Here is a 25,959-nt window from a genome sequence, read left to right on the forward strand (position 1 = left end):
GTAAGTCAGCCTTACATATGTGTGCGCAGTCGATGAGGCAGAGAATGTCAAAACAGCTGTCAGTCACTGCGACAGAATGCTCAGCGAGGTGACATTAATGACGCTCTTGTTAAAATGTGAAGCCCATGTGATAACAGTGCCAAGCTTAAAGGCCAAAGCTGTCAGAGCAGAAAAGAACAGAAAGCGGAGCGGAGTCAGTGCAGAGGAGAGGAGAGAGATGCTGCTGGAGTTCACAGATACAGAGCACAACACCAAAGGTACAGGTGAGCCACTGTTCCACTGACATGGGTCTCCCTCTCTCTGTTTATCTATCTATATGATCGATAAAAACTATTCATCCTCCTCAGAAGTTTTCATGTTTTATTGTAGATTTAAGTAGGTTTAATGTGGCTTTTATGACACTAATCAACAGAAAAAAAGTTGTCAACATGAAAACAGATCTCTACAAAATGATCTAGATTATTTACAAATGTAAAATACATAAATATTCACTGCTTTAATAGGACAGGTGGTGCAGCTGATTGGTTTTAGACGTTAAATGGAGATCACCTGTGTGCAGCACCAAGGTCCAACTCTTGGTGAGTCAGTAGCCAAACAAACAGAAACACAACAAACAGCTATGTGAAAAGGTGACTGGAGAGCACGAGTCAGAGGAAGGATACAAGAACATTTCCATGTCACTGAACATCCCTTGGAGTACAGTTAAATCAATCATTAAGGAATGGAAAGAGCATGACACAGCTGTAAATCTGCCTAGAGCATGCAAGAGGACCGGTGAGGGAGGCCACCAAGAGACAACTCTGAAGGAGTTCCAGGCTTCAGAGGCTGAAATTGGAGAGAGTGGCACTCTTAGAAAAAACTCACATGACATCAAGTGCAGTCAACCAGAAGGCACATCGGAGACTGAAATCTGCTTGAAGAAGGTTTTGCGGTCTGATGAGACCATAATTGTGCTTCTTGGCCGTCAGACTAAAGGGCATGTTTGGCTGTACTACAATCCTACAATCAATTGAAATCTCCTGACTTCACACAGGTGATTTAACTAATTATGTGACTTAAACAAACCACCAGTGATGAATTAGGTTTCTTCTATTAAAGGGGATGAATACTTATGCAAACATGTATTTTTTATATCATATTTGTAATGAGTTTAAATAATTTTATGGTGATCTGTTTTCACTTTCACACTAAAGGGTCTTTTTCTGTTCATCAGTATCAAAAAAGCCACATTAAATCTACTTTTATTCAATGTTGCAAATCAATCCAATCATGGGGGGGTTGAGTATTTTTTATAAGCACTGTAAGCATACCATCCCCACTGAGAAGCATGATGGTGGCAACATCATGTTGTGGTGATGCTTGTCTGCAGCAGCAGGCCCAGGACGGGCCCAGGGAAATCCTGGGGGAAAACCTGATGCAATCTGCAAGAAACCTGTGAAGTAAGAGAAGAAGTGTTTTGCAGCAAGACAATAAGCCCAGAAATAAAGTCAAAGGTACACAGACATGGCTTAAAAACTACAATGTTGATGTCCTAGAGTGGCCGACTCAGAGTCCAGATCTCAATCCAATCAAGAATTTGTGGCTGGACTTGAGAAACAGTGGACAGTTTTGAAAAGAAGAATGAAAGAATCAATCTGTCCATCACATGAAATGAATAGATGTGGTGAAATACATCAGACTGGAAGGTTATGGGAGGATGTGACTAGTTTTCAGCGCACTGCACACCTCCGTCTGTTGTTACTCATTTCCGTCTGAAAAAAAAAAGACATTTTTGTCAGTGTAATCAAACCCTGATGTCCCTCATTTTCTCAATACCATTTTGTGATGAATTCCCATCTGCAAAGTATTTCCGAATACTTTGCCCAAGGAGGTGTAATTTAAATAATATCAGTCACCGTGCTGCTGCCAGAATAAGAATTATGTCCACACTAATATCTCATCTGACACGCAGCAGAGGAAAGACTTTCCTCCTGAATAACAAAAGTGCAATAATTCACCGAATGTTATTATCAACCTAATTATAATGGGAAATATCGAGTCCCCTTTCCTGCTTGAATTCAGAACAAATTAGCAAAATGATCAGTTATGTTAATCTCGTTCAGAATAGTTGACTATCATTCATCTGAGGACCACAACACGGACGTTTAATGGTTTTGAATTAACAGACACATCGAGTAAAATGAGGCCACAAACTAAAACACGTACTCAACAATACAATTTCCCTACTCTAATTTAAAGGTCACAAGAACCATATAAATATTAAACATTCATATCAAATTTACCATAGTATGCAAACTAACCACACACCAAGCGTCATCCCATTTTCCAGACATATTTTCGTAATTATATCACTATAACAAATTTAATGAGAGCAATCAGCACTTAACATTTTTGCCTCCAAGGAAGCAGAGGTCCCAGTCAGTCACAGAGGCACTTCTTGGTCATTCTCTATTAATTTGCAGAGTGTGTTCTCTGGGTGTCAGAGTCCTGGCAGTGTCGTTCCCCGATGACTCCCACCTCCTAGCCCGCTGCACAAGGGGGGCCCTAATTAGACTCTCATGTGTATTTAATGGACTTGCTGCCTTTGGTCCTGTGAGAGAGTGCCTGATGCTACAACCTCTATATGAAGGTCCCTCCACACATGGGAGTCACTTTGGAGACGAACTTGGTATATAATGTATGTGTGTGTGTGCCAAACTGCAGCAGTGCAATTTTGTGTGGTGGTTTTCTGTCTTTGTCCGATCTTGGGGTTCCAGGCGTTCTTGAGTCTGCAAAGTACACAAAGTAATACTTTTTTACTTTTTCATTATCATCTTTTACACATTCTTCCTTCCATGAATGCAAATTTAAAGGGTCAGTTCACCTAAATTACAAAACAACACTTCTCACTGAATTATAGAGATATCCAACCATGCAGATAGTTTAGATTTTATTTGCCCAGGTTTTGAGATATCCGCCTTTGAGATTTCTATGATGGCCCTGAAAGCTCAACACATGGCAAGTTATGAAATGAGACATGCAAAAACACAAAACACAAGCAAATAAACAAAGCGTGTTCTGTATTTGTTTGTTTTCTCACTTTGCAGCATTCTCTTTAACTTGTGCATGTATTGTCAAATCTTCTTGCATGTGTTTTCTTAATTTGCGGTTCGTTGAGCTTTCAGGACCAACGTAGATTTCTGTTGCCATAGAGTTAAAATGTTATAGCTGAAAATATTTGGAGTGACTTCGTAGCTTGGGGGTTAAGACGCTGACCATGAACCGCAACATCCCGGCCTGAGACCTTGCATCTCTCTCTCCCTTATTTCCTGTTTGTCCAGAATCAGTACCACATTTACTCAAAAACACAGCTCCATGGATCATCCAAACTAATTGAGACATTGTTTCTGCAATGAGATGTTGTTACTTTGTGTAATTTTTTAATGCTTTGAGCACCACAAATGAAATTCCCCTCACTTCCACTGTGTTGGGGGGACACAGAAAACCTCTAACATGCAAATCTCAAAACCTGGACAAATAAAACTACCTGTATGGCTAGATACCATTAGGGTCAAGATGCTATTTTAATAAATCTCATAAATCTTCAGCTCACACACCTAACACTGCAACATAATTTGATTATGTACGTGGGTGAGACGGCTGTTTAACTCTCACTCATTTGAATGTTTTCACTTTCAGAGCAGTCTGTTCTAATGAGGACAGATATCTGGACCAATCTCACAATACGGGGCTGTGATGAATGTGACCCCTGTGGGTCAGCCCTTGCCCCAAAACCCACCAGGACACATAAAGCAGTAGCACAGCCCCTGTTAAAGGGCTGCACGGGAACATAAATCGGTTCTGGCGCTTCTTAACTGTCCAATTTGCATGGCCCCTTCACAAAGAGGCTAACGATGTATTACAAGACACACATGCACGAACATGTCCATAAAAACAAACATGCATGCAGGTAGATGAAAAGGTGGCGCTAACTCATGCAAATGTCATATATGTATATGTGTATTTGAGAATACTGTACAGTGTGCTTTTGTGTACATGAATACAATTTAAATCTTGTCTGACGTGAGTAAACCTTGAAAGTACAAACGTGATTTGGGGAAAAAAGCATACCGACTGACAGAATGATGGAATCTTTAAGAGAAAAGCAAAATTTTTTAAAAAGTGAGGAAAAAGGAAACACAAAGACAGAGAAAATAGAGAAGGAGCGAGACTGCCGATGGGAAAAGGCAAGATGAAGAGGGTAGTGAGATGGGAGTCTGGGTAGTTTTATCTGGTGGGCAGGGAGACGGTGGCAGGAGGATCTGTCTCTGTTAGAGAGAACACGGCCCTGTTATTAAAGCCATTTATCACTGGCTGAATATTCTCCCTTTAATAGGCTCTGTCGTTAATTACCCAACTTTGTCAAGATAGGGAGTCAGGGGCTCTCTGTTTTCTCGGCCATACACAGACAGGCACACAAGTACACACACACTCTCTCTCTCTATCTCTCTCTCTCTCTCTCACACACACACACACACACACACACACACTTGAACACATCATCAGGTGATGGGACACATTTTCACAGATGCAGAAGCAGATGAAAGCTTGCACACACAGACACGCATCAAAAGAAACATTCTCAGCCTTCTTTTCTGCCCTTTGTTGTTCCTCGTTTCCAAAAAGCAACAACAACAGCTACACCTGTACAATATAATGCAATCCAATCCAGTAGCCCTGCAACTGCAACAAAAACTACCTTTGTGAAGCTCATCGTGTTCTGTTTTTGTGAAGGCTGTCAGAGAGGGATTGATTCAACTCTGAGGCCATCGTTTGTGTTGGCGTTGTATTGGATTGCATTAAATTGCACAGAAGTATTGTTATTTATTCCAAACTTTCCCCACACCTCAAAAATATCGTCACCGTTTTTCACTATTTTCAGACATTTTATAGACCAAATGATGAATTGGTTAACCGGCGAAATATCAGCAGATTGAGGGTTGACTACCCTCCTGCGTTATCTAAGTACATCCGAGTGTATAAACACAATTCATATAAGCACCACACTTCACAGGTTATAAAGAAGTAGCATTATAGCCTCGACGATAACTCTATTTCGGCTGCAACAAAGAATCCGTCTGCATGTCTTTGGGCAGTTTCATCAGTGGCATTTCGTTTGTGTTGAGGTAATTGTGTTGGCCGCCCCCCTTGTCAAAGGCTATAGGAACACAACCTCCTCCTCTCCTTCATCCCTAATCAGACTCTTTTGTGATCCTTTTATAATTAGCCACTTAACTAGCCGGCAGAATGGGATAGAGGCTGTAAAGCATTTACAAGGGTACTCGACAGGACACGCCAGCACCTTTTGTTTAGCAATTAGTTTGTCTGTGAAAGGGACAAGACAAATAGGCCGGGAGAGCATCTGGTGGCCTCGTAGCTCTTACTGCCTGAGAAAGAAAGAGAGGGAAAGAGAGAGACAGAGAGAAGGGGGAAGAAAGAGGTTCAGAGCCTATCAGCAACAATAAGGATCGTACCACAAGGATTTGCTACAAGGGCTGTAAAGTTTACAGTCTGAGGAAACTGATCTGGAAATGAATAAAGCAGCTCTGACAAATATGATGATAAGAGACTCAGAGAGGGCTGTGTAATAGGGACCTATTTTTCGCACACTACTGATTAAGAACTGGCTAAGTGTCTGTAGAGATTCCCATGTGCACAATGGAGCACAGGCAGAGTTTAGTATGCGTCCCAGTAGGGTTTCCTTTAGTACCCAGTCATTTACATTGTAGTTATCCGAAGATAGAAGGAATGCAAGGCAGCGTGACAACCGCTCCATTGATCCCTTTGGCCTGATTAGCTCACCAGTGTACCGTCAAAGCAAACTAATCAGATACATTGATCAGGGAATACTTTTTAACGCTTCCCCAGGCAATAATATGATTTTTCTCAAGTCAAATTACTAGTTAGTTATCTGTTGAGATGCAATGCCAGACATTTGGGATTTTAACATTTCCTATGAGACGTCATGGCTCAATTTCAGTGGATATAACTGTTTAGCAGCAATGCAGTAATGACAATAAAATGCAATTTAATTTCCTGAAGGGTCGTCATAATTTTTGTAAACCTAGTTTTGTCAGACTCATAGGTGTTACTCACTTGTGTTATGTAGGTTTCATCACACACTCTGCTACTTTCACTTTTGTCCAGAAGAGGTTGCTGTGTTCCCTGCATACAACACAAGGTGGATAGTCAGACAGACCTCAAAGCCTTTCTGTCAAATGTAGAGAGAATGACAAGGAAAAGCTGGATGAAAAAGCATTAAAGATCCATTGAAAACAGTGTATTTACTCATTATACTCCTTAAACGGAATACACTGTTTATCCACCTCAGTGTGTGACAAGTTCACATTGAGTGAGAAGAAATACAGTATAGAGTTGAAACAGTTAGTCAGTTGATGTACTGTATTAGTTTATCTACAGAAACTATTTGATTCTCAGTTCATCTTTTAAGGCATTTTTCAAGCAAAAACGCCAACCATTTCCCAAATCCAACATCTCAAATGAGAGGGTTTGCTGCTTTCCTCTGCTTTATATTACAGTAAATTAAATATGTTTTTGGTTTTGGACTGTTGGTCAAACAAAACTGGCAAATTTAAGACGAAACCTTTGGCTTTAGAATGATGTGATGTGTATTATTCACTTTTTTCTGACATTTTATAAACACAACGATAATCAAATAATCAAGTAAAAATAATTGGCAGATAATTTGACAATGAAAATAATTGCTAGTTGCAGCCCTAAAAATAAATTACTTTTTTCGTTACGTCACTTTAATCTTATTTTTAATCTTAAAATGTAACATATCACAACTAGACAAAGTCCACATTCACATATATGTCCTTGACATGTAAAAGCGTATTTGCATATACAAAGCAACGCTTAAACATTCAGTTCTATGTTGATAGTAAAATGCAGCAACAGTGCCATGTATTGTAATATCTGCATCGTAATTGCTGGCTGTTTGGTGTCTGAACATCAAATTTCTCCCAAAAAATGTTCAAATGAAAGGAATCATTTTGCTGATGGTTTGTCAGGCTGCAGCCAATCAACACTGAGGACCCACTAATTGATTATAGATGTCATTTTCATTATTGACAGTAGGGGGCAGGATCCATACATTGATTAAACTTCCATTATGTGCAGGCCAAGTAATTGTACTGTGATGCCTATTAACACACAGTTAACACAACACAGCTTCGGAGACTAATGTTTTGCTTTGTTGACTCACGCGTGTTTATTTGCCTGGTCTGTCTGTTTAGTTTGAAAGAGCTGCACTTGACTGTAGAGTACATGACTTTTGAGAGAGGATTTAAAGGAAGAAGAGCTTGGCTTACATCTTCAAAGTTAAATGTTGCTTAGCCCATTTACACCAGTATCTAAACAAGCTCCACAGCCGAGTCTGAACAGCTGTGAGAGATACAAGCCTCTCTCTGATACCTGTGCTCCTGTGACAGCGGTGATCAAACGCTGTGATAGCATAACATCCCTTCCTGTCTGTCACACCCTCAGGCTAAACATCAGCAGAGCGCCTTGCAGCTGGCAACTGTTCTCATGACAAAGTTAAAATGTCTAGATTAATATCTGACTACTCTGCTTGTTTTTTTGTCACTTGTCTCTGCTTTTGCTCCTTATCCATCTTGTGATTTCTGACGGCTACATCCACCCAACTACTGTTACTGTTTCAGCTGATCCCTCTCTGGTTGTTTGAAAAATGTGATTTACACAATACATAATTTTTGATTACTGTTTCTGTCCAGATTCAAAGGTGTTTCTGTAAAATTAGGTTTATCAAAGAGGTGAAATATTCATTTCAACATTTTCCATGTTGATTAATGAATTTGTTTTCTTAATACTAGAGCAAAAGCTTCATATTTTATCTGTATAATGTATGGTAACCGTTGTTAAAGATCACCTCCAGCCTACCTCTGCATTAGGTATGGCGCTTGATGACCAGCGTTGAACATGATGCTGCAGAAGAGGTGACGTCAGACGGGCAGCAACCTTCAAAGACACTGGATAGAAGACAGAAACAGTCCAAAAACATCATCCAGAATATTAAAAAAAATACCAGACATGTTTTGAGACATATAAATATACTCTGCTCTGAGTAATTTGTGTCTGATATGTTTTTATCACCTAGCAAAAGATTCTTAATTTTCTCATTAAAAATCCAGACTTAATGAAAATTCAAATATTGTTCATTTTAAAAATTTAACTGCTGGACACAAGATGCCTCCTACCTCACTGAAAAGTACATTCTCAGTGTTTGTGCACTAGAGGTTTCAAGTTTCCGCATCACTCTCGTGTAAGTCCTGGACCACGATTGGCTTCAACACTAGTTGTGATGTCGCAAAATCATGCTTGTGCATACACACCTTAAACTCAGGTTTAAAGCACAGAGCACAGAGAAACTTTCAGCAGATAAATGTGAAAACAGTCGTCTAGTGTCAAACTGTGCACATACATCATTCCACATAGTGAAGGTAAAACATATAAGTGAAATAAGAATAAACTAAACATGTTTTTGAGTGGTGGTGGCTGCTTCAAATTGCAGCCATAAGGTGTAACCACTGCCACCTGGACGTTGACCACTCCAACATGTCAGGAAGTGAAAGTCCCATCAGTAGTGACTCTTCTGCTCAACAGTTAATGTCTCGTACATCCATCAACTTTTAACCAGGCTTCACGCAAGATGGCGTGTGACTTAAAAGCCTGGCTAGTCAGACCTAATTAGCCAACGCCTAATCAGACAAGACCCTGTACAAGGACACAAAGTGGATTGTAGGGAGCGGTTAAGATGTTCTCTGTGGTTGACTCAGCAGAGGAACACAGACATACAAGCGGATGAGGGACCCCAGTCTAAGCTGCGGTCAAAGAACCAAGTGCAAAAACCCTGAACAATATGGGAAATGGGTGATAGGCCTAATGGCATGTGAGCTCATTCAACTACAAATAAATACATATGAAAGAAGGGCTTCTTCTTATTCTTCAATTTCCTCTCTCTGAATTTCTGTGTTCCTCTTGTGTCTCTGTTCCCACATCTGTTCAATAGCCCCCATGTTAATAATTTCTACAGTGTTGCCTTTTTACTGGACCTCTGAGACTCAAACCCTAGTGTACCTGTTTAGAGTTTGATTAACACCGCGTTTTAGCGCACACTATTCAAACCTAGTGTGGAGCTTAAAAGGGTTGTACGCTGAAACTAATGTAGCCTGTGGTATAGGACAGATGGAGAAGTGATAAGTGAGGAGGAAGGATAGTTGGGAGTCAGTTCTTGTAGGCTTTGTTGTGTAAAAATTGGGCTGACATGGGGGTGCGGAGTTGGAGAATGGTTTTTGAGGCGGTGTTTTTCAGGGTGGTGTAATCTAAGAGGAGAGGGAGAGCACTTCAGAGGATGGAAGGGGACAGGACACCAGATAGGAGAGGACGAGACAGGAGGAGGCAGAACAGCAGTACAGCCATGTCTCCTCACTCACTCAGTCCCTGTGCACTAAAATATTGAAAAGCTTTTGTTTTGCCTAGTTAAACATGCACTGATGTGACACAAACTGTGAACAATGCCATTTCACACGCACAGGAATTCTGTCTCTTTATAATTCATGATAAAGTGACGAGTGCAGCCATGCAGTATTTTGCTCTCATCATACAGCTGGTACATACATACTTAAAAAAAACATTTAGCTTAGTAAACATATAGCCATGAAAAAATTAATGTTGCACTTGTCAATTCTACTGATTTCAAAGTGTATGTGAGGGAAGAAATGAGCAAAATGACCTGTTTTAAAGGGCTGAGGTCATTTGTCTCCTTCAGTCTGTTGACAGAAGAATTTGTCTTATCTGTGTATCTGTAACATCATACTGTATGTGTAAATAGAGCTTTAACTGGAAAAGTTGAAAAGGTGACTTTAAAGCCCATTATAACTTTTTTTTCCCCAAACAGTGGCACATTTTCTTGCTGAAAAGGGACATCACAGTGGTAATATGAAACTCAGTTAGAGTTTGGGCAAGTTCAGATGATTTTTGAGCATATAGGTCAGTCTACAGTTCTCACTGGACCAGACGCCAGTTTCACAAAGTAGTTTCAAGACAAACCGTGAAAGGTTTCCTAAGAATATTTTTTAGGAAGTTATTAAGGATGCTCCAAGTGCAATTACTCACCAGTTTCTTTCTTTTGCTCCCAAGCAGCAACCTAGAAAACAGCACTTTATTTTAACTTGAAAGTACCTGACTACAGAGGTGTAAGTGATAAGTTTGCTAACTGCTTTTAATGAGACATGGGACAAGATAAATCAGTTACTGGCTAATTTCATAAAAAATGTTATCAATTCAACTCAAGTAGAGTTTAGATTTTTTTCCTTTGAGAAAGAGAATTTTTTTATAAATGCAAATCATTCTCAAATGAAAAAATAAAAATCTAATGAAAAAAAATATTAGAAATTTTGGGAATCTGGCCTCAGTTTGGCCTTTCACTTGTTTCCCTTTTGTTCCTTTATTATTCATAGTCTCAGACACAGAAACAGACTGAAGAAAAATATATGTGGATTCTGAGATTCAGTACTAACAGAGACCACTGCAATGAACACAATACGTACACACTGAGTCACAGCTCACCTGTAAAATAAATAATGTTGCGCCTCAAGTGACCGACTCAGGTCCTGGTTGGGCTAAATCCAGTCTGTTGGCTACCTGAACCCTAAAGACATGGAGACAGGGATTCAGCATATAAACAGTGATCATCCTACAGCATAAAACAGTATTCAGTAGGACTCACACACACATACACACACACACACACACACACACACACACACACACACACACACACAGACACACACACACACACACACACACACACACATAATGCCTGGTAGTGTGTCTTGGGCATGAATTATACATCTCTCTAGAGGATTTGCTCTTTCTGCTTTTCTCTGTCACTCCCTTTTTCTAACCCTCCTTTTAAAATTTTTTTCTCTTATTTTTCTACTTTGGAAAAATCAACAACAAAGTCTCATTTAAATTAATACAAGAAAAACAGTTTTTTATAGTTTAATATGGAGATGCCATCAAAACAATTGATCCATTAACAGGAAATGTTTTAGACGATGTGCATCAAAGACACATGAGCAGGAGTTACAACAGTGAATGTTTGATGAATGCACTTTTAGACTGTCATGGATACCTTTCTGCCTATAACCACAATATCTATCTTTCTTGCTGTGTTTGCATTTGTAATTGTAAGCAAAACCCCTTTTTGTAGCTCAGGTAAATAATAATAATAATAATAATAATGATGATAATCTAAAGAACTGAACTCATGAAAATGTCTTATTTTAGCACTGTTACTATATGCTGTGGCAAAAAGGATGGATACATACAGTATCTGTAAAAGGTTCACGGTGAAATGCTCTAAGTTACTCGTGATGAATAAATTATTTCATCATCACTGTGGGGAACCTAATTTCTACTGACATTCAACGAACATGTTTTCAGAAGATGTGGAGGTATGGGTCAGCAAATTAAACTGTGGTAGTACACATTCTGTGTGTCTGTGTGTGTGTGTGTGTGAGTGAGTGTGTGTTCACATCCGTGTGTCTCAGATAAAACAAACCCTACATACAACAGCCCAGGGACTCTGCAGCCATAATTGTGCAGGTGGCATTTTAGAAATACTCACACAACAGGGGTCAATTTCTCTTCAGGTCACTGAGAATGACATCATCAAACCACTATTAACTCTGCAAACAATTCTAGCTCCGCCGGCTCTGTATTGACAATAGATTCCTTCAAAACAAACAGCAGGCTTCGGGCTTTGCCCTCAATCTAAAACCATAACCTCAGAGTGAATAACAGAGAAATGTCCGTCTAGGCAGGACGGACCAACACTGAAGAAGAGGAGAACTAAAAATGACACTGCAAACAAATGTGAGCAACCACTTCCCCCTCACCTCTAGTCCTCCAGTTCTTTCTAGCTCCGCTCTATACCTGTGTGCCATTCTCTTTCTCTCCTACACACACACACACACACACATAAGTGGTACGGAGCGATATACTATACACTCTAATAATGGTGGGACAAACCTTGCAGTCCATAAAATACTTTTATTTCTTTTCCTCTCATTCAGACATATTGTATTCATCTGATTAACTTGTTAACTGGATGTTTCAACACAGAGAGCGAGTTTTGCACCATGCCTTGTGAATATGACCTATTCAGTGTGCCCTTGTTTTAAGATGTAAGCTCCACAGTGGTCTGGTGTGCCCATGAGGGCAAGGTGTATATTGACATACAAACATGAGGAAAGTGTCCAGATGCAGTCCACTGTTTTTCTGTAATAATAGCTAGCAGCCTCGCCGTTAAATAATTAATGTGGTCTTTCCAATACAAAGTGGACGGCATGCCGACTGCACTCGACTGCTCTCCATCTCATTCTCTATCTCCCCTCGATGGTTAAAAGTGCGCATGACTTTGCCAGTTTTTGTTTGTGTGTAGTAGCAGCTCTCAGCCTACTATAGTACATGTACACAGAAAAAGTTTTAAATGTGAGAAAAATCACAATCTGCCACCTCTTTGTTGTGTCAGCTTTTTATTTGACTTCTAATATGTGAATTTTTGCTGGTTTTGTCAAGTTAGTAATACCAAATATTTGTTTCAGATAAATACCAATTTTTTGGATCAAAGGTATTGATTCATTTAAATATAGATATTATTGACAAGCCTACTTAGTACAGTGGAATATATTCTGTGACATAACCTTTCTTGAGGCCAAAGTGTAATGAAAAAGGTAAAAATTGATCTTAATGAGTGGACCAAACCTTAACGATTCATTGCCTTGTCTGGCCCTCTCGTTGAGCTCGGCTTGTTTTTCCTCTGCTGTTTTTACAAGAAACACTTATTTGGCATTCCGGTGCAATAAAGGCACAGAAGAATATCGGAGGTTATGGCAGGAGCAGTCACATGATCAATACCAAGAGATGTGGGTGAACACAGTGACCCCTCCCCTCCTCTCCTTATGCCCCCTCCACCACTTTTCTTCCTTTCTCCCCTCACCACCTTTCCTCCCAATCAATTAACTTCCCCAAGTAAACAGATCTGTCCCTACGCTCGCTGCTCCCTGCTGTAACCGGATATTCCTCCTCCTCTTCCTCCTCCTCCTCCTCCTGATTCTCCTCCTTGTCCCTGCCAAGTCAGAGAGGGACACCAGATACCTGACAGAACATTACTGCTAGCTCTCTTCCAGTGTGTGTTGAGGTAAGAAGGCTAAATTAAGACCAGTGACATCATTCGCATAATCTTCATCATCGTCACTGACATCGTGACCTCTGAATGAGTCACTGTAGAGGGGAGGTAAACATGTTGTCTTCCTGGGTCAAACATAATGTAATCTGTATAAAATTATACACAAAGCCATTAACACATTTTTATCCTTAATGTGTCAACTTTTTTTGAATGAAGAAGTTGTTTTTAGCTTGATGACTGTTCATTTTTCAGATTTTAAAATCTTTTCACAACATCAGAAGTTTCTTTTCTTAACCCACAGATGAGCAATTAGTACTTAAACTTATGTTAAAGGAACAGTTCAACAACAGTTTTTGGGAAGTACACTTTCGACACATTCTTGCTGAGAGTTATTTAAGAGGATTGATAGCACTCTTATGTCTGTCTGTTGAATACAAAGCTAATCCGGCAGCTGGTTAGCTTAGCATAAAGACTGGAAACAGGGGGACACAGCTAGCCTACTTCTGTCAGAACTTAGGTAATAAAATCCACCAACCAGCACCTCTAAATGTCACTACTTAGCACATTATATCTCATTGGTTTAATCTGCACAAAAACCATTGTGTAAAAATTACAATTTGTCACTTTACAGGAGGTCATATGATAGACTATTGGCCGGGACCAGTGACCTCCTGGAGTGTCCGCTGGTTGCCTGGCAAACAAGATATAATGTTTTCAGTGGACGTTAGGTGGATTTGTTACCTTTGGACAGAGCTAAGCTAGCTGTTTCCCCACTGTTTCTGGTCTTAATGCGAGGCTAAGCTAACCGGCTGCTGGCTCCTACTGTACATATGTAGAGTGGTTTCAATCTTGTCATCTAACTTTCAGCAAAAAAGTGAATATACTCCAAAATGTCAAACTATTACTTTAAGGTGCACACAGAAATCAACAAAATGTACAGTACAGAATGCTGCTATATTATTCATCATTGATCAGCCACTAACAGCTGCTAAGCAGTCTTATTGAACCAGATGAAGTAGATTGATTAGATTTTTCTTGTCATATTTTGTTCGTAACATATAGTTGAAACCTATATACAGAAGCTTTCACCACACCGAAGTACATTTACTTAAGTACTGTTCTTAAGTACAATTTAAGGAACTTGTAGTTTACTTGAGTATTTTCATTTTATGCTGCTTTGTACTCTGAGTGTATATTATTATTATTATATTATAGTATTGCACTTTTGTCCAAAATTTTGCAGAATATTAAAAACAAGTAACATATCTAAACATGATGCATTGTTATAGATTAAACTATGCAGTGATATATACAGTAGTTCAAATCAGGTACAACATTAAAATGCTACTTACACGTTAAAGCATCCGTATAGTCCAATGATATAATTGATATTATAATATAAGACTAATGCGGCCATTCTGTATAATGAGTACTTTTACTTTTCACACTTTAAGTACATTTAGCTGATAATGCTTCTGTACTTTTACTTAAGTCAATTTGCAGGACTGAATGCAGGACTTTTACTTGTAATGGAGTGTTTTTAAATTCCGCTGCTACTTTTTCTGAAGTAAAGGATTTGAATACTTCTTCTACTGCCGCTCCACCACTCACACTGTAGCAGGTGTTTTTGAAAGGACAGACGTATTCATCATCACAGCACAGATTCACAGACTGGACTTCTACTCTTTTATTTAGACCTCCATCTGGAAAGCCAGACTGCCCAGATAATGCTGCAAATGTGTCCTGTTTGTTTATTAATGAAACATGTCCTTACTCTGCTCTTAGAATTATGAGTGTTGAGACCTGAGCAGATGCCAACCCTATTTGCATTAGATTTATGCAATGTATTTATTTGTTTTCCCCAAATTTGCAGAATATGTAAAATGATGAGAGGGAACAAAAATACACCGGCAGTGTTTTGCAAATGAAAATACTCTAAATGAACCCCACTTCTCATTATCTTGCTTGTTCAATATACTAGGTGACTACAACAGAAATCCCCAGGAGTCCTTGAACATAAAATTGTTCATTCTTGCAACACCCCAGCCAGTGAGAGTGGAGATGCAGGCAGGACCAATCTATATCTCCTGTGACCCTCAGCAACATGTCATTATGCTTGCTAATCAGATTTAGAGACAACAAGTGAAAGGATGGCCTCTCTGGGCCGTTTGCTTTCACAAATGGATCTGCTTAATATGGGAGATTAATAGACTACTATCTAATCTTCCCTGTGATTGAAGCTATGATCTGGTTACAGAGAAACATGATGGATGTTGAGGTGGTGGTACATGAGAGTCATGTTAACCCTTTCAAGGCAGAATCCAATGTTGCTTTGCAGGTTATTGACTGTTAAAAGTAAATGCAGAGCAGCAATCACAACAATCAGGATGTCTGCAGGGCCCTCGGATTATTAGCAGCAGTATGCAAAATGGTTTCTTTCAGCTCCCAGCTGTGTCAAATTAGAATTGGATCTAATTCTCAGCAGTTGTAAGAAAGTAATTATGCTTGTTTTGGGTATTTTGTATGTGTGCTGTTTGTCCCACAGTGATATTTGATACATACCTTTGTAATTCCTTGTCCTTTGCAGAACCAAATCAATTTAATATCTAGATTAATAATAATCTTTCCTTCCTTTACCTATATAAGTAAGCAAGTATTCTACTTCATTTCACCTAAATCTTATTCACAACACTAACTGCTGTCAAATCACAAAAATGCACAAAAACTCTGTGGGCTGTGACTAATGATTATTTTCTCGATTAATCAATTAAGTCATTTGTCAAAAAATGGTGAAAAATGTCCCGACAAACAGTCCACAACCCAAAGATATGCAGTTTACCAACACTGAAGACTGAAGAAACCAGAAAATATTCATATTTAAGAAGGTGGAACCAGAGAAATTTAAAAAAAAAAATCCCTAAAATTATGATTAATTTGGTGATTAGTGGTGATTAATTTTCTGACACTACTTCTACAATTCCAACCTTCATGAATTCAAACGAAACACACGTTATCACACACATATATGAGAGTGGCAGCGGTGAGAGGAGGGTTTGTAATTTATGTTTACAGGATCTAAAGACAAATATGTTTTATCTTGCTATAATGCAATTCTCTCCTTCAGATGTCTCACGTCTTTGATGTTAGGCCCATTTAATTTTTAAAAAAAATACCCTGCTGCAGATAAGATAACAATTCAGATGGGTATACAGTGATTTAAAAATTAAATTATATCATTCATGCACGCAAAAAAAAAAACACAACATGCCAGAATATTACAGTCACCTCAAAAAAAGAAAAACTAATTGAAGGGCATATCTTTGAAATGAAATGTATAATGATTATGTACAGTAATTATCTTTCAGGAGTAAACGGTTTCATGCATTGTGCATTTCATGCATCTTCATAAGAATGAAACGTGTGTGTGACACTACTCCCATACAGAGACTGAGAATAAATGAGTAGAGAACCATAATGAATGCATATGCTTCCATATGCAGCACAAAGGGTCACTGAATGGTTTGATGAGTATGAAAATGTCCTCCATCTGTATTATTCTACTTTTATGCGTATGATGATGACATCATTATTGGGTGGGCTTTAAATGCAACCTCTCCTATGTGTCACTCAATAGACAAGACTCAAGGTCAGTACTAACAGTGTCTGTACAAACTGTGACTACACTGTCCTTGCAAGAGAGATAACATCCAGGATCAATACAAAGACTGGGAGAGTATATTCATATGACCTGTTGAAACAAAAACAATACCAGTAGTGCCAAGCTGAAAATCATACAATACATCCAGATCTTTAAAACTCATATGGTCGAATTTGACAAAAATGTTCTTAGCTCAAGGTCCACTAATAGGAAATCTCCCAGAGGTTTCATCCACATCTCTTGGGCCACAAGATGTTGGCCACAAATAAGTGGCTCTTGTGCTAGGAAATTTGCATGATCTTCTTTTAGGAAACAGAGCTGCCAGTGGCTCTTAGTGTGTTCTTATTTTGCAGCATGTTCTGCTATTTTTTTAAAATCTGGAAGGAAGGGTGTAGCAGCCTCACTGTAAGACCCTGTGTTAAATCACAGAGAAAAGCTGCCGTCCCCGATAGCGCCTTGTTAGTCACTACAGATACATAATGACTGATGCCTCACAGGCAAACTAATTATCAGGTACTTAACAGCCCGAACCTACGATACATCTGCCATTGGCCGAGGAGGGATAGGAGGCATGTTACCACCTCCTTCCTCTCCTCTTTCTCTTTTTCCCCTCTATGTCTATCTCTTGTTCTTTCTTGTGTTTTGTTCGTTCTTTCGTTTCTCTCCCCCTTCACTCTGTCCTCTTAGGGAACCAGCTGGGAAACTGGCCTTGGGATACGAGCTAGAAGCATACAACCATATGCTAGATATTTTCATGGAAGGTGTGTGTGTGTGTAAAAAGCAAGCAGGGGGAGGGGTCTGTCTCCTTGTTGAAATGTACTACAGTGTACAGTAATAGCTAAGTAGGACATTTATCTGGCAGTGGTTTGTCTTCCCCTGTTGTGCTTGTGTGTGGGTTCCTGTGCTCCCTCTCTATCCCAAAGCTAAATGCCTTCAATATAAAGAGTTTCTGTTGCATTCAAACACACACACACACACACACACACACACACACACACACACACACACACACACACACACACACACACACACACACATTGCAAACTGTACAGGCAGACTGCTGAGAGGGAGCTGCTAGAGACACTGACACAGCTTGCTCATTAGACAGTTTCTTCTTGGATTGAGGCCAAATATCTGCAGGTCATAAACACACTGATGTAACAGGCAATGTAACTCACTGATCTAGGGAAGTGTTCAAAAGCTACACATCTCTTTTTAAGATGGCCTTTTATTTTCATATAGTATATATTCATGTCACCTTTTGTCCATTAATATGAAGAGATACAACATACAGCTGTCACAGCTGCCATCACATAAACAGCCTTTATCCCACCACAGCAGGCCTGTCATTACACTGTACATTATAGCCCTGAAAATTAAATGTTTGGTTTCCTGCTTATTTTTTTATTTAATTATTATTATTGTTATTATTATTATTATTATTATTATTATTATTATTATTATTATCATTTTCTACTTTACCAGGAGGTTTTGCTTTTTCTCTAGATCCCAACCCTTCCATGCAGGTGCCAAACCAACCCGAAGGACTCATTAATGCAGCTGCAAGGATGTGATCCCTCACTGGCTTCCCACCATCAAAACAATTGTCAATTGTGTTTGTGTAACTGGACAAAAATTTAAAAAATAAAGGTGAAAAATTGAACCTTGGTCTCCCTCATTTTCTACTTTACTTGTTACACTTTTAGCTAAAGCTAAACGTAACAATTCCGTGTTAAAGGAATAGTTAGCCATTTTGGGAAATATGCTTATTTGTTACGATGAGGAGATCAAAACTACTCTCACATCTGCTTGTGAAATATGAAGCTTCAACCAGGAGACAGTTAGCTTAGCTTTGCACCGCTACTGGACAAAGAATACTGGCAAACTTGTGTTTGTTACTCTTTGATTTTTGTAGCCTATTTCCCAAAATGTCAAATATTCCTCTAAATAATAATTTCACCGGTTTCATTCAGCAAAGACTCAAACAAGCTTTTAAGCATTTGCAGCATTACTCTTTTACAGTTCCTCAATTGATAGTTATTTCCCATTTGTTTCTTCATCTACATTTACTGCTGATACACTTTAAAAGACTGGATTCATTTTTGTAGCACTTTAGGATACATCCTTTAGCCCCCTCACACTTCACCCCAACCCTTCACATGCACATGTTCTTACCACCCCAGGGCAAACATAAAGGGGCAGGCTCCATCTCTCATTAACCTACCAGTTGGATAAATCAAAGCGGAGGGCAGAGAGGAGAACCTCAGACTCAGCCATTCAGATAAGAAGAACACCCTACACCAGCTCATAGCCTACAGCCCAGTGATATATGGATCTGCAGAGGCTAATAGCAAAGTATTGACAGGGAAATGGTGTGCTTATCCTGCTCCTGCATGCCGGCGAGAGGTCCCCAAAGCAGATGGGATACACTTTAGGGAGAGGAGCAGGAGAGGGAAAGAGGAGGAGGAGGGTGAAAGGATGAAGTAGAATCGTACTGGGACAAATTAGAGTCTTTATTGCTTTATTTCAGCTAATTTGTCTCTGAGTTGGAGTCGCCAAACATGCAACAATAGGTTCTAGTTTCCGGCACGTGTAAAACTGTAAATAATGGCTGAATATCTCTAAACATGAATGCTTAGTTTTCACATACTGCTCTGAATCTTATTAGTTATTATAATAGATATACATTTTACTATAAAATTTAGTTTGAGAGTTTCAGAGCTTCTAAAAAGTGTAAAATAATAGAAAATATTGCTTTCAAGTTTGTTTGTTTTTTAGAAAAATATCCATTTTTCAATTAATTTAATCATATCATATCATATCATTTATGACCCTTTGGAGGTCACAAGGTCCTTAGCTTTTTAAACTCCTTCATAATTTTCAAGTCATTTTCCACATTTATCTAAGTATATTTGTAATGCCTGCACACAGGGCTACAGAATTACAAAATACACAGACTAGTGCCAGCAATGATGTAGGCCGTCCTCCCGTTGGGGGAGTCTTTAATGCTGGAGTCAGTAGGTTATCGCTGTGGGGGCCTGCACCTTGCTCTAAGTGCCAGCTTTATCAAGCGCAGCCAATTCTGCCTCTGATGCGGCTGTGGATGCAAGAGATGGGCCCTAATGGCAACACTTCATCAACCTCAGAGAAGATGTAGAGAGAAACAGCAAGCTCTGATGCCAGATAAAGATATTGTTCTGTTACTGGACCACCAGGCATAATTTGGTTAAAGGCTGCAGTGCACCGCTGTTGTAGTACTTTAGAGCTTGTAACTGTCAGCTGACATTCTTGGAGAGTGAATCAACAGTGGTGAGGCAGCTGGACAGCCTGAGAGAGGAAGATGTAGAGAAGAGATAGAGAGGATGTACTATTTGAGTTTAGGGTGCTGCTATAATTCAAACAGGGGCATCCACACTGTATCCTAGAGGATGAGAAGATTCCTGCAGCGGTGTTTTAGAGGAGACAAGTCAATGATCCTGGTTCAGTGTGTCATCTGGAGACATCACAATACCTCTGTACAGCCACCAGGGGACAGACAAGCTAACCATGAATGAATGAAAGAATGAGGCGATATTGATTGAGTCCCATCCTACAAAAGCACTCGAATGCATCTTACACCAAGTCAGTCAGAGTCTAAAATCACATGTGGAGTAATGTCTGCCTGTTCATCAAAATGCCACTTGTACTACTTTTCATATTTTGTTCACATGTAGTAGGAAAAAGTTACAATTGCTTACACAGCTATGACATCTTGTCTATACTCTGAATAAGCATTTTTGTGGTGCTTATATTCATGTCTGAATCAAAAGCAATGCTCACAAAAACGTATGTTATTGTCCAATCTGGAATATAACGAGCCTGCATCTGCATCAATGAGCACTGTGGGCAAAGACAATGCACCATCCTACCAGCGCCAAATGCTTCTGTTTCTCTGTTTCTTTACATCTGGACGCCAAGTACTGCACCGGGGCCTGTCTATGACCATGATTACCCACTTGACATCTTTATAGCTCCATGGCAGACATCCTCTTTGGCGTAACCAGAGAGAAGAAATGCAGAGTGCCAAAGTGGCCCCACAGTGCTGGTGTGGGACATCAGAGTTTTGTGTTGAAATAATTAGCCTGCTTAGCTGCCATCTGGGCTCTAGTTGCTGGCGTGTGGCATGAGCCAGGTGCTTCATGGGTAATACCACAGAGAGGCATACAGCAGATGCTCATGGGGTAGAGCTGCCCACCTTGGCGCAGATCTGGAATCAGCTAACCCCTATACAAATGAAGCAAAACCACAAAAGGGAATACAGGCAGGGCTGGTTTGAGGACAGTTTCTTGAAGCATGCCTATTTAAAGGGTTTTAAGCAATTACAGTGGTTAGTAAAGCCAAGTTCAGCGAAGAAATCTGCATGAAGCAAAGAGTAAACTTTATGATTCTTTTAAGAAAAACTCAGCAACTCTGAAATCTAAGCCTGCAAAAATCTATGAAATTACATTCTGGCCATTACTTAGCTCTGAATCTGCGATAACCCCACTCCATCCAACATAATTCACAAGCCAAACAAATAATCAACATTCTTATCTTTGAAAAACAGGTGCCATTTAATTGCTGCCCTGCCCCTACGCAAGCTCAAAATCTGAGGAGGTTTAAACATTTTTTCGAGCAGTTCAGTAGGCCAGTAACTTGATAAGGCCCCTGGATTTACTCGATGAGGTAGAAAGTTCCTGAGCAAGCAGCAGGCATGTGGTTGTTGTTCCCAGAGGGCTGGGAAACCGTATCTGCCCTGGAGGAGCATCCTCTTTGGTAAGCACTTCTTATCCAGGCCATCACTGCAGGCTGATAGCGGCAGGGTAATATCCAGTAACTGCAGCTTTATGTGCGATCCAATACTTGGATCAATCCCTAGGACAGGAGGATTGCCATTAACCCCTGAGATCTCTCTGCCTTTCTCTCTTGTTTTTGTGGGTCTCCCAGTGAATCTTTTTTCTTTTGTTTGATACTGCAGCAGAAATCATGAAGTCATTTTCAAGACGGGAAAAAAAAAGCTATCAGTTATCCCTCTATAGTGGCAGGAGAGCAGAGCATATATATCACACTGCTTTGAATTTCACACAAAACTACCAAATACCATTTTCAATAAAGGTGATCAGGTCAGAATTTGTGTTGTGTTGTATCTCGTCGTAAATAGTTAATCATTCAAACATTCATCTCAGAGTGTCTTTACAATAATAACTTGAAGCTTGCTGTGGTGGAAACATTGTGTAGTGTGAATATACAGTACTACAGTAAGCACATGTGCAGGTGTGTGTATGCTCTGTTTGTATTGGGAGGTAAAGCAATGCACAGGTTGGTATTTCTGTATCTCTGTTATGATTAAGCATGTGTATGTGCGTATGCAAGCTTGTGTCTGAGTGTGTGTATGTGTAGAGAAAGCTAGAAAGGTGGTTATAAAGAGAGATGGTGTGAATAGGAGAGAGACAGTGGGTTTGAGACTTTGTTTGAAACTCCCAATACTTTGGGGAGTATTTGCCCCATATATTGTCCCATGTGACTGAGCAGAAGAAAGATAGACTGAACCAATGATATGTTGCTCTGCAGAGCATTTCTATTCGTCTCACTGAATATAAATGGATAGTCACTGAAATTAGTTTAACGTGCAGTGCTACTCTCATATTAAAAATGACGTTGCATGCTACAAAATGGGCGTTACACGTATTTTTCAGAAGTAACATTTTCAGCAGAGATTCGTCAAACAAAATCACAGACATCTGAAGACATCACATAAACATGGATGAAAGTAGCTGCATGTTATTTTTATATTGTTTAAAATTTTGTATTTTAAACGTCAAATCTGAATTACATAGGTACATTTTGGCCGAGGGGCTGACATAACGCAGTGATTGAGCAATTTTCCCATCACTCAATAATAATTCAAAGTAATCCAAAAGAAGATGCCTTGACACAGGTGGGATAAATCCACTTAAATGAAATCCACATTAGAAACAGCTAGTTTATAAATGACTGAAGTAGAGTTTATCATTGCAAGTGGAAAAATAACAGTGAAAGCAATCCAACAAAAGGATTATATCAGAAAAAGATACTATTTTATTCTGACCAGAGTATTGTATAGAATGCTTTGATCACTCTGGGTGACCACTGATTCAGTTTTTTCTCATCAAACAATAGTTTACATCCTTCTGGTGATACTACATCCTAAAGAGAATATCATTATTACTTTTATTTGCAATTAGTTAAACAGAGTTCACTCACTGACCAAAATAATGTTTTTATGTAGTGAAATAAAAGTGGAGCTAATTTTTTTCTTGCAGTTAACAGATGAAAAAAATTAAATTTTCTAAGACAATTGCACCTGACAAGTGACAGTTTAAGCTTAATTAGAAGTCTGAGAAGTTTCACTTACCTTGAACGTTTCTTTTTTTTAGGAGGGTCAAGACCCCAGAGCTTGCACGCAGATGTAGAACATGGAGGTTGAGCACATCCTCTCTTTTCCACGCAAACGTCAGAGGCCACGAGGCAGCTGGCTGTGCTTGGCGACATCTCAGTAACAAGCATGGGTGCGAGAGAGCCGTCCGGGGCGTGCTGGCAGCCGGTCTGTCGGAGGGTTGGTCAATCAGCCCCGGCAGCGGAGACAAGGGGACAGGCACACAGGGAGAAGGGCTGAGCCGGAGTGGGCTCTGCTGGAAGGCTTTTTCGCCTCTCCTTCCCTGAATGAAAGCAATCCCTAAGAGTGAATGGGTAATGAGAGACCGGCTCCTGAGATTTTAGCTTTCTTAATCATGTTCATAATTAATTCAAGAACATTGATAATTTCATTACATTCTTTTTGTCTTATCAATAAATGATGTGCCTGCACTTTTGGTCTTGTGTATACGGGGGAGAGGGAGGAAGAGAGGGAGAGAGAGGGACAAGCGAAGTAATACTGCACTAAAAGCACAGGAGATGGAAAATGATACAAACAGGGAAGTGGTAATTATAATCTTTGACCAAGCCACTGGCAGCACAATATGAAGTCAAGTGGCTACAAATAATTAATAAGGCCTCCTGGTGAGTGTGTGTGTGTGTGTGTGTGGTGAGGATGAGGAGTTGGGGGGGTGGGTGCTGACAAACGTCTCCGTTGAACATTATTTCACCTGCTCACTTTTAGTAGTTGTTTTTACAAAAAAAAAGGTTTAAAAAAACATACAGCTATTAAACATCACTGTGTTTTCACCAACATAATGTCATACACACTGATGCTGTTAGGATGGTTAGTAATACACTCACCTTTAATCCTCACCTTTAAACAGGGGTGGACGATGCCTGTCTTATAATGCCCTTCAGATCCAATAAGGGTTCAGGTTTCAGGGACATTAGTGCACTAGAGCAGACCTCTGAAAAGACCTCTCTCCTCCCTCCCTACCTCCCTCCCTCCTCTCTTCTTCACATGCCCTCTGTCAGGCCAAGAAAAGAAAAAGAAGAGAATCATTCTCTGTCTTGTGGCATATATAGTTTCCAGTTATTTGGCAGCAGGAATAATGAGATAATATGCATTTTTAATAGTTCATCTTTGGACTATTCAATAACCCTTCACCTCTGTGCATACGGTTATAGATTCTGTGCTTTATCAATCGAACTTTCTGTTCAAAACAGTTCTGAAAATAGAAAGAGAAGGAGGGCACAGCGAGAGAAAAAAAAAAGGATGTAATGGATATCTCTGTTTCCTAAAAATACTGCGAGGATGATCGAGTCTGAGGATGAATCACGGCCTTCTCTTTTGCTCCAAAACAAGACATGTAGACGGATGGCTTTGAGCAGTCTGATCCGACAGTGAGTGATTGACCGACCTGTCAAAGCTCTAATCTGCTACCAGAATCAGACTTTGTTGATCCATAATCATTAATCTATTGCAAAACAGGTGTTTAAAAGAGCATTGAGATATGTGTTCATGTGAGCATCATAGCTTTTTTTTTTTTTTATCAATTACCATTAACACTCAAGTGATATATCTCCTGAATTTCATTTGTGTCTAAAAATAATTGTCTGGAGAATTTTTTGGTGAAATCAGAGTAATTTGACGATAAGAGCAGCACGGTTGCACTATTGCAAGGCTATTTGATTTCTGTCACTTTCTAATGGATTTCCAGCTCATGACACACTACAATATGGATAGGTAAAGGTATATGAGGCATTAGAGATTCAAGTACTTTATGTCCTATTTATTCCTTATGTGCCACAGGCCCCTGTCTTGAGATATGACCAGCTCAACATAAGAAACCTTTAATAAAATAAAAAAGTAAAGAGGGGAAAATAGAGATTTACAGCTGGCCATTTTGACAGTAGACTTGATATAAGGTGTTCATAACAAGTTTTGCATTTTATTCCTGGTCCCCTCACACACATTTTAATCATATTTTATGTGATCTATGTATGCAGCACTCATCCTCTCTCTGTCACCCAACCTCTCCAATGTGTCCCTCTTAAACAGATTGCTACAATACTTGTAATGATGGTCCTTCCCAGCTGTGCTGCAGGAGAGGGGAAGGGAGCAGCAGGGTATAGTATTACCATAATACCCGCTCCCTCCCTCCACTGTCCCAAGGGCCCATGTGGGGCTGCATGGGGATGTGGGGTAACTCTGCTGTGGAGGGGACTCAACTGGCTGCGAGTCCTGCAGGCTGTGTGGATGTGTGAGAGAGAGAGAGAGAGAGTGTGTGTGTGTGTGTGTGTGTGTGTGTGTGTGTGTGACTGTGAAAGGGCTGAACCTGCCTGTGGGCGATGTAATAAAAGCGCCACACACTACTGGTAGTGATGGTGGCACTGCTGCTGCAGCTGCAGAGGAGGGGATAAATATAAACCAGGCCCGCATCAAGGAGACGGCCCTCCAGTCACAGCCTGACTTACATCCTAATAATTAGGCCCCTTTCCAATAAAACAGGGATTTGTAGCCATGCATCTATTTTACTTGTGTGTGCTACTGCAGTGGGAGGGATGCATGATCTGCTGCAGTCTCCTGGTGAAGCTGAGGCTTGACGAG

The 25,959-nt window shown here is 39.8% G+C and overlaps 1 long non-coding RNA gene across 5 annotated transcripts in view; it reads right to left on the minus strand.

Moving 5' to 3' along the window:
- Positions 1-571: 571 nt before the first annotated feature.
- LOC137180699 (uncharacterized) overlaps positions 572-25,959 on the minus strand; it is a 29,435-nt gene continuing 4,047 nt past the window's right edge. Inside the window, exons 2-8 of one of the 5 annotated variants that reach the window (XR_010928051.1) lie at positions 24,210-24,376; positions 23,347-23,650; positions 10,651-10,732; positions 10,198-10,228; positions 7,963-8,051; positions 6,136-6,250; positions 572-2,768 (exon numbers count right to left, since the gene is read on the minus strand). This is a non-coding gene — a long non-coding RNA (uncharacterized lncRNA). Of the gene's footprint in view, positions 2,769-5,026; positions 5,427-6,135; positions 6,251-7,962; positions 8,052-10,197; positions 10,229-10,650; positions 10,733-23,346; positions 23,668-24,209; positions 24,377-25,959 lie in introns of those variants that run through there. The other 4 variants (XR_010928050.1, XR_010928049.1, XR_010928052.1 and 1 more) reach the window with 4 other exon arrangements.

Source organism: Thunnus thynnus, chromosome 1 (assembly GCF_963924715.1).
Source record: "Thunnus thynnus chromosome 1, fThuThy2.1, whole genome shotgun sequence".
Classification (NCBI taxonomy): domain Eukaryota; kingdom Metazoa; phylum Chordata; class Actinopteri; order Scombriformes; family Scombridae; genus Thunnus; species Thunnus thynnus.